Source organism: Lissotriton helveticus, chromosome 1_1 (assembly GCF_964261635.1).
Source record: "Lissotriton helveticus chromosome 1_1, aLisHel1.1, whole genome shotgun sequence".
NCBI lineage: Eukaryota > Metazoa > Chordata > Amphibia > Caudata > Salamandridae > Lissotriton > Lissotriton helveticus.
This window is the reverse complement of record NC_136057.1, coordinates 1,190,676,079-1,190,685,064: the sequence shown is the minus strand read 5'-3', so window position 1 is coordinate 1,190,685,064 and position 8,986 is coordinate 1,190,676,079. Positions and strand designations below refer to the sequence as shown.

Genomic DNA, 8,986 nt, shown 5'->3' with positions numbered 1-8,986 from the left:
CACTAATAACATCAACAACAACAATATTAATGACATCATGTTTTAGACAGACTTTGATTACACTATTGTAATTTTGAAGCCCCTTTAATTAGTTTTTGTGCTGTTAATTTTGCCAACTTGGGGCTGTATTATTGAAGTGCCCTAGGGCGCAATGGGCATTTGCACGCGCTTTGCATGCCCGGGGCACTTTGGTATTACAGAAGGGGCCACAGATGCTTGTGCGTACCCTTCTGTAATACTGACATCGCTGGCTCACATATAGCACCAGCGATTCCTCAAGAGGGTGTTCGCTCATTTGCATGGGGCGTGGCCCCATGTATGGTAGAATCCCGTTGCCTCTGCGCCGTATTACCGGCACGGGTGCAGAGGCAAAGAAGCTCTCAAGAGGCGCACTGACAGTGTGCCCCCTGATTGCAACACTCTAGTGGGGGGAAAGGGGTCCCATGGACCCCCCAGACATACCCTTGCAGGTGGGTGCAGTTACTGACTGCTTCCACCTGCTATGGGATTTCTAATCCCCTTTAAAAGTGCAAGCAGGTTTCCGCCTGCAGTTTGAAAACACAGAGCGACTTTACAGCAGCTGCTCCTTTTTTCATATGAATGCACTGCCCTGGGGGCAGCGCAAGTTCGTGAGTGCCCTGGGGGCAGTGCATTCACCATAATGTGGAGCATTTTCCTGGATTGCGCTGGGCGCACCTTTTGCAAGGTGCACCCAGCGCAATCCAGGAAAATACACTGCATCCATAATATGGCCCTTGGACGATAAAAGATTGAGTCAACTTGGTAGTGTTGAAACCTGCAGTTGATACTCAAATTTCAATAGCGTCTGCATTGTCTGACTAACCTACCATAATGGTTTAATGTATTGCACAGTGATAGTTTGCATTTGCAATCTCACACTTAAAGGGTACAATGATAACAAATGCATATTCTGGCAAAATATGGGGAATCTTGGGCCCAATGCGCTAAATTTTTGCAATTCACAAACTGGTCGCAAAGTGGCTTGTGTAATGCAAAATGGACTATGTGCAGAATATGAAAGGAATAAAGGGAAGGATTTGGTATTTAGTACATCAAAACAAATGGGTAGCTAATCATAATGGACATAGTGATTCAAAATTTGCCATTTCAAAACTGCAAATCACAAATATGAATCAATCATTTGCAAATTGTGAATAGTCACAAAAAATCTTTTGCATGTGAACATTTAGACCAAGTGGAAGCAAGTGGTAATCATGTCAAAATTATAAAAATGGGACAATAGTGGAACATAGGTTTTCAAAATGAATGCCTAATTTGTAGTAGTCAATAAAAGAAGAATGCACAAGTGGATTGTGTCACTTCTAGCTCCACGTTTCCCTTCTCCTGAAAGCTATTTTATCCTTGATATGAAACCTCATGTCATACCATCTCTTCTGTATTTCTTTAATGCTATAATGAGTGGCACACACAGCATTAATTTGTTCCTGGACGCTGAGACTGATTTTATTATTTGTTGCATCAGGACATGTTAAGGATGACTTCCCGGATAATGTATTTGTATTGGAGACACAATCCTCCACCAATATCTCTAATTCCACATCAGAAAACGTTTGTTTGCTTTTCCGGCCTCCATCCTCTTTTTGGACATTTGGCTTCCCATCATGATGCTGGATTTTTTGCTACAGTGACTTCCTCCTCCAGAGTTTGCTCTTTCTGAGCTCTCCCGCTGAGCAATTTGTTACAGGACCTCTGTTTCCTGGTTATGATGTCATCAAACTCTTCTAAGGCGGCATTCACAATTTATGTCTGTCGATGCACAAAATGAGACAGGCAAAAGGTTGCCTGTTATGTATTTGTTAAATTGCAGTTTTTTGAGAAATGGTAAAGTAGTGTGGGCTAGGTTTTACATACTGATCCGCAATTAACAATTGCTGAGTCACTATTTGCTGCTATTTTGGTATCCCAAAATTCAATGTTAGTACATCAGACCTTTGTTATACAGCTAGTTTTCTTATGAACACGCTGACAGTTCACTGCCAATAAAACTAGATCAAAGCTTGCTTTTTATGTATTCATAATTATTCTCATCTCACGTTATTGTCTCTAGCTTTTAACAATGAATGTTGAACATCTATTTATAGTCAATTGTGACCACCATTTAACATGCATGCATAAATTAATTTCAAAAGCCTTGCAACAGATACCACCTGTTTATTTGCTTTCAATTATGGCACTTTTGTTGAAAAATGATTATATTGTACCTGTTTAGAATATGCTAATATGATCAGGCCCCATCAGTGGATGTGTTCAAAACCTGCTGCTGGGTACTTTCCTAGGGATAGTTGTTTATTGTACTGATGCTTTGATTTTTACAAAGAAAGGATTTAAATAATAATAACTTGATGCATCAATGAAAGTATATTTATCATCCATGTATTGGTTGGAATGGTAGTATGAACAGCATGAGATTATTTGTTTTACAAAATGTGACGCACAATGTTGGTTTGATCGTTTGATTATTTTAGTACATATCATTATAGTAGATTTGGGTAAACTGAAGCATTATGTTTTGGAGCCTACAGTAATATAACCAATGCAGTGAGAGTTGTGACAATAACGCCAATCCAGTGAATCAGAACATATTAGTGCATTGGCGGCCATACTATAAGCATAGAAACACCCTACCCAATGACTCAACATTGAATTCTTTAATCCGAATGAAAGAGATTCGATGAGAAAGAGTCAAACCACCCTCATATATAACACATCAGAAAAGATGATGATATTGGTTGGAATGGTACTATAAACATGGCCAATATTGCCACAGCATGAGTTCAAATTTGTGTGAACTTAACACTCAAGACACGGTTTTACCCAGGTAGAAATGAAGAACCAATAATCTATTTCATTGCTGTTTACAATTACATTTCAGTTGCATCTTTAATATGAACATCTACATTTGCAATGGTTTCAGTGCCAGCAAAGAAACAATAAGATGTGTACAGTATCAGGCAGACATATATTAAAGTCATCTCTCAAAACTACCTTGAACTTTTTTCACATCAAAAGAGGAAACCTGTAAGTGCTTATTGAATTTTAAATAATCTTGTGCGAAGTGTTCTGATAAGTTTAACTTGGTTTATTAATATGAATAAAATGAAAAAAGATGGGGGTCTGGTATTGGTAAAAAAGGTCCCATCATATTGTCACTTTTCATCTGTCTCAGCACCAATTGAAGCCATCAAGTGTCATTGTCTGAATTCAATGGAATGTGAGTGTCATTTGTTGACACTTTACAAATCGAAAAACATAACATTAAACATAATTATATGTCAAACTCGGTATATGTTCTGGAATTTTACAGAGTGGGAAATATCTCACTTTGGCAAAAGTTTGAAAGTGTAACAATAAAAATCACTAACATAGTTTCTTATTGGAGGATGTGTAATTGGTGTAAATAATCTTTGATGCGATTTATTTGCTCTAAGGAGTTCTATCTGATTTTCTTCCAGATAGACCATTTTTGTCATGTCACATCACCAAGTGTAATGGCTTAATTTGAAGCATGGCACACCGGAATAACGATGATGATGATGCTAATGACAACAACAACATCAATTATAATAATGTGTTACTTATTATCCTGATCATTATATTCATATTAAAAACATGTTCACTAATGCAAATTTAATTGTGAGCTTTGCACATTTTGGCCCTTTTCAATTTTCTTGGAGGGTAAAATGTATAATCTTTCTTTAATTAGAATGACTGCTCATCTGACAAAACTGATTTTAAAAGTACCCGGCTTTAGACTTTCAAACACAATACAAAGTTAAATTCAATTCAAACATAATATACAGTCCATCAGGAAATCATATTCTTAGATATAACGTCCAGACGTCTGACACAAGATGACTGCAGCAGCTTTATTTATGTATTTCGAAGTTTTTCTCTAGTGAATATACAAACATGGCAACATGTACACTTTTTTTAGGTTTCTTCCAGGTTTAAAAAAAATATTTTTACAGCTTTTTAACCCATCAAATCTTTATCATCAGTTTTTTCAAAGAACAGAGCCAAGGACATCTGGCAAGGTACCTTAGTTTAAAATGACAAACACTGACTTGGTTGATTGTGCGTACTTCCACAAAGTTTGAACAGAACATGAGCTCAGACAGTTTTCTGTTTGTGCTGCTCCTAAGGTGTCTCATGTCTACTCTAGCAAAATTGAATTTCCCAGAAAGTCCAATCCTAGGGTGAGCTTCATGTTTTTTTAAATCACAATTTTGTTTCAGACTGAAATACTTTCTTAGTTAATGAGGTGGAGGATATTTAAGTATTGAAGGAGCTGGACTGAGGCTCACTTATTGGAAACCTTTTATTAAAAAAATGCTCCTTATTGACACTAATAAACTTATAAGTTACCAATCTGCAACAGTTCACCAGGCACGGATCAGGATAATTAAATATATATATATATATATATATATATATATAGAGAGATATATATATATATATATATATATATATATACATATATATATACATATATACCAAACTGCAGTTTACAGTTATACCACCTGGGACTGAACCTCTCTCTTAAAGGTAGCTGAGAACATTCTACCATCAGTAGATCAGAGTAATCTATTTATTCTCTGCATCAGCACAGTGAATCACCTGAACCATCTTCAGCAATGGAAGGTGTGGACAAGATACCACTTGTCTGGTTTCAATGCTAGCTGAATATACAGATAGGTATTATACAGTTAGACTAGCATCTTTCCTTGCAGTTTCTACCAACCTAGAATGTGGAGTACTGCCTGGTTCTCTCTCGAAGTACTTGTCAATGTTAATCTTTTCAATATGATTTTCATTATGCAGAAAGACCCTAACTCACACAAAAGCCATACAAACCTTACCTCGCACACCAAATGCAAAGCACATACAATCACCCTTATTAAAACACATGTAGTTACATATTTTATAAATAATTTTACATCTTAGAGATGAGATTACATATCACATTACCCTTACCTCCTTGACAGGGACAACTGTCAATTTAGAATCATTAAATGGTTTATATGTTGTTGAATAACACACATTTTCAATTAGGTGTTATTTTTTATTAGTATAAATATCGGGAGGTAATAAGCATTGCATTTGTTGTGCGATTTATTGTTTGTATTGCTGTTGTGTGATTTATGGAATGTAGCCTTAAATATAACTTGCCCATTTCAGTGGATTTGGAGCTTTAACTCATATGAAAACATAACTGCTCTTTAACTGTCGTTTTTTGGTGGATTTTTGAAGTGATGTTAAACAAATGGTGAGGGGTTATAAACAAAGCTAACTATAACTTAACTCTAAACTTAACTTTTTTCTGTGAATTTGCATTTTGTTCATCATATCACACATGCAACAGGTCCCTGGACTCAACCAACTATGAACAGCCAGACCCCACCAAGCATGGACACTGGCCATACAAAATAGGTTTTGGCCACAGGGACTGGCCTGAGCCCAGGTCCTGTGCCCAATCCTCTGTGGTCTGTCTCGCCTACTGCACAGGGCCTTTGACTGTGTACTGTGGGGTAGGCTGCAATGCTCGACTTTTGGTCAGACCCTTTTTGTTTAACCTTCTACAGGAAGCCATTTCACTCTGCACACAGACTTTGGACATTATCAGTGAGAGTTGGAAGCAGGCAGTCAGGACATGCTTCCAACTTGAAGCTTGCAGCCAACCCCGCAGTGCATGTCCTTCCTCTGTGCACATCAGGGACTGGTTGCAGGGACGGTAGGTGGCCAGGCCCTAGTTCCAAATCATCACATGGGTCCAACACCAACATGTGGCCCTTGGCCAAGCACAGCAGTAATGCATGAAATACTTTTTCCATTTTTGTTGTAAAATGAGGCATTAGTTGTGTGGTCTGCACAAGTAATGGGTCTACATGTGGCCTCCACTGAAAACCAAACACCCCATTGTAGCACTTGACTCGCATAGGGTTGAGTTGCAGAGAAGTCCAATGCCTAACCAAGGGAGGTAGTGTGGGCTAGTCATCACCATTCACAAATACACAATAACAACACTCAATAAATGATTGTCTAGTCAGTTATTTTCTTTAGAAAAGGAAAAGTACATGTAATACACACACTAGTCAATACTATGCAACAATGGGCAAAAATACACAAGACAATGGAATTACTTTTGGACAACATTGCGTAATTATTCTTACACCTCTGAAAGGAAAGGGGTCTACTACCACAAATCACAAGTCTAAACATGATCTTGTCCCTAAATACCATGGGTTGAACATAACTTGGAGTAAGAAGTCTGGTACCAAAGTGAGTTACAGTCCACTGCCTGTAAACTTTAATCTCGAATGTCTGTCAGACTCATTATTCGAATAAAACATTTAAACTTTGAAACACTTCCAACATGCAATTATGCATTTTAAATACAGTCCCTAAACGAACCACTTTTGCAATTACTCCACCACCAGCAAGGGAAAACAACATGTAGCCAAGTCCCACAAGGCATTATGGGGTGCTTCTCGTGCTTTGCCATGAACATTAGAGGAGCAGCCCTCCCTGTGCTAAAGAGAGAGCCATGTCCTGCTCTTCCTTTGATTTTATTTGGCTCTTAGGTGGCTTCGCATTGTGGTTTGCCTTTTCTCAGGGGCCCGGTCCCACCCGGGCAGCCCGCGTCCATCTTGCCAGGTTGGGGAGCAGCGGGGGGAGCCCTTCCCAGCCTCTCTCACATGCTCCACGCATGGCCAGCACCCCTGCGTGCTGATGTGGTAGCCGGCACTTCAACTCTGGTCTGCCCGCTCCTGTGGGCAGACGCGGGCTGTGTGGCTGTCTTGCAGTTCACATTGGAAAGTGCAGAAGCATTCCCCCGTCTTGGCTCTGTGCATCGGGCCCAGAGATGGGGTTGTGTAGCCTCCTCTCACTTCCATGAGGGAGCGCTAATTCTCTGTGGGGGGAATGCAGTGGTGCTCCCCAATGCCTGGCCTCAGGGGAGAGCAAAATGATGCCCTCTCGTCTCACCTTCTTTGCGGGATCCGGGATGGGGTCCTGGGCCCCCTCTCCATGTCAGGGGAAACCGTGACGGTGCTTCCCCTTGGTTCTCTCTCTTCTTGGAGAGAGCTTCTGGGCCCTGGACCACCCCAGGGACCAGTTGTGAAGTCTCATGCTTTTCGTCACTGGATACAGGGTTTAAAGGCCACCAAACTCCAACCCCTAATATATCTCACCCCCTCTGCCCGATTTCCAAGATCTTGGCCTCGTTTTGCTCATGGTGGTGAGCTCACGGCACCTGGAGCACTCTCTTCAGGCCTCAAAGGATGACAAACCTTGAGGGAGGCGGAATTCACTGACTCCCTGCACCAGCCTTTCAATTTTCTTCTCCTCTAGACTTCTCACCTTCCTGGTTAGAAGCTCAGTATTTACCCTACTGGTCCTGAGGTCAATCCAATACCGAGTCCTTAGTTCTAGGGATAGTCAGGGTGCTTCTCCTTCCAACTGTCTAGGACGTCAGCCTCCAGTTCCAGTGTTCCTCAGAAAAAGCACATCCAAGATAATGCTCTCCCCCCTGCGCAAACCTTTTAAGAGGGGTATGGGAAGTACCAGAAGGAATGCACCTCTGGCATATCCCAAGGTGCCATATTACCTCTCCGCCCCTGTTTCAACCTTCCTGCACAGGCTTCTGGGATACTTCAAGATGGCATCATCCAGTAGTCACTTGCCACATGGGCTCTGAGGGTCTCAGCCTTCCCCCTCACTGACATCACTGACAGGGCCTACCCCCAACAATTCTTCAAAGGAGTCCCCTAATTGATTAAGGAGCCAGGGGCAGGCCTGGTGCCTGGCACAGGATGACAGCTGGCTGATTGATGCAGAGCAATTTTACACAGTCCTTTACTCCTGGAGAGTTGACCTAATCATTGTCAAATGCTTGCTTTGAGTGGAGAAACCTTTTTTCCTGAAGCTAGGAAGAAAAGTATTCAATCCAGCCTGGCAGGGCCACACATGCCCTGTTTCTGAGCTGAGTCAGAGGAATGTGACATTTCTGGATGACCCATAAGTAGTACAGATATGCTTTTGGACTTTACAGAATTATTATTTCCACACAGGTTACAGTGTACATTGGTGCAGCTCTGGAGTTTGCGAACCCCAGGGAACTAAAGCTGTACCCCGAGGCAGCCCTTTCCATAGGGGTGTAATGGAGTATTACTACATTTAAGACAGTAAAGCACACTGACTTCCCTACGTGTACCCCCCATTATAAGACCTATTCAAGGTCACCACCCAACTCTGCATTGTCCCTTCGGTGCCAAGCTACCTGTGCACAGCTTCTGGGCTGCTCCTGGCAGGAGTTTCCCATGTGCAGCCCTCCCACTTCAACAAGCTCAATGCCCCTTACACTAGCTGCGTTGCAGCTGCCTTATCTCACAAGGCGGACACTAGCTGTAAACACACATAATCCATTTTGCCATGAGTTTCCCATGGGTGAGTCCCAGGTTATGAGGCTCTCTCACAGTCAAAAGGTACAAAAATCAGATGATCAAAAAGTGAAAAATCTGGGTGGATTAGATGGTCAGAAACACCTTCTCCTAGTTCTATTACATAATTTGTCAATCCTATGCTGGATATACGAATGGAGCATAGGGTCTGTGAATCTCACAATAAAATATATATTTTGTTAATTTACTTTATTGCTTGGGGTAGTTCCTTTGAGCCCCCCTCCCCACCTTGGCCTGGTCAGCATAGGTATAACCTGCCGATTATGCCCTTTTCCTGCGTGCACTGTTTGGATAATGGTGACTGCAATAGACATTTTTCTGTGATGGGCAGTCAGAGTGCAGAAGATTTGTGAATCCAAAGCCAGATTAATAAATCTGCAATACTGACAAAAAAGCTTCCTTGTTCGATTGGTCTGCCTTTCATTTTGTTTTGGGTTCACAAAACCTTGTTAAGATGCTTAGAATTAGCAGTCCAAATATCACTA

General features: G+C 41.1%; 1 protein-coding gene across 3 annotated transcripts in view; it reads right to left on the bottom strand.

The window, feature by feature from the left end:
- The window catches only part of MAGI2 (membrane associated guanylate kinase, WW and PDZ domain containing 2), a 2,996,284-nt gene that overhangs the window by 823,503 nt on the left and 2,163,795 nt on the right, over positions 1-8,986 (bottom strand). The window lies entirely within an intron of this gene.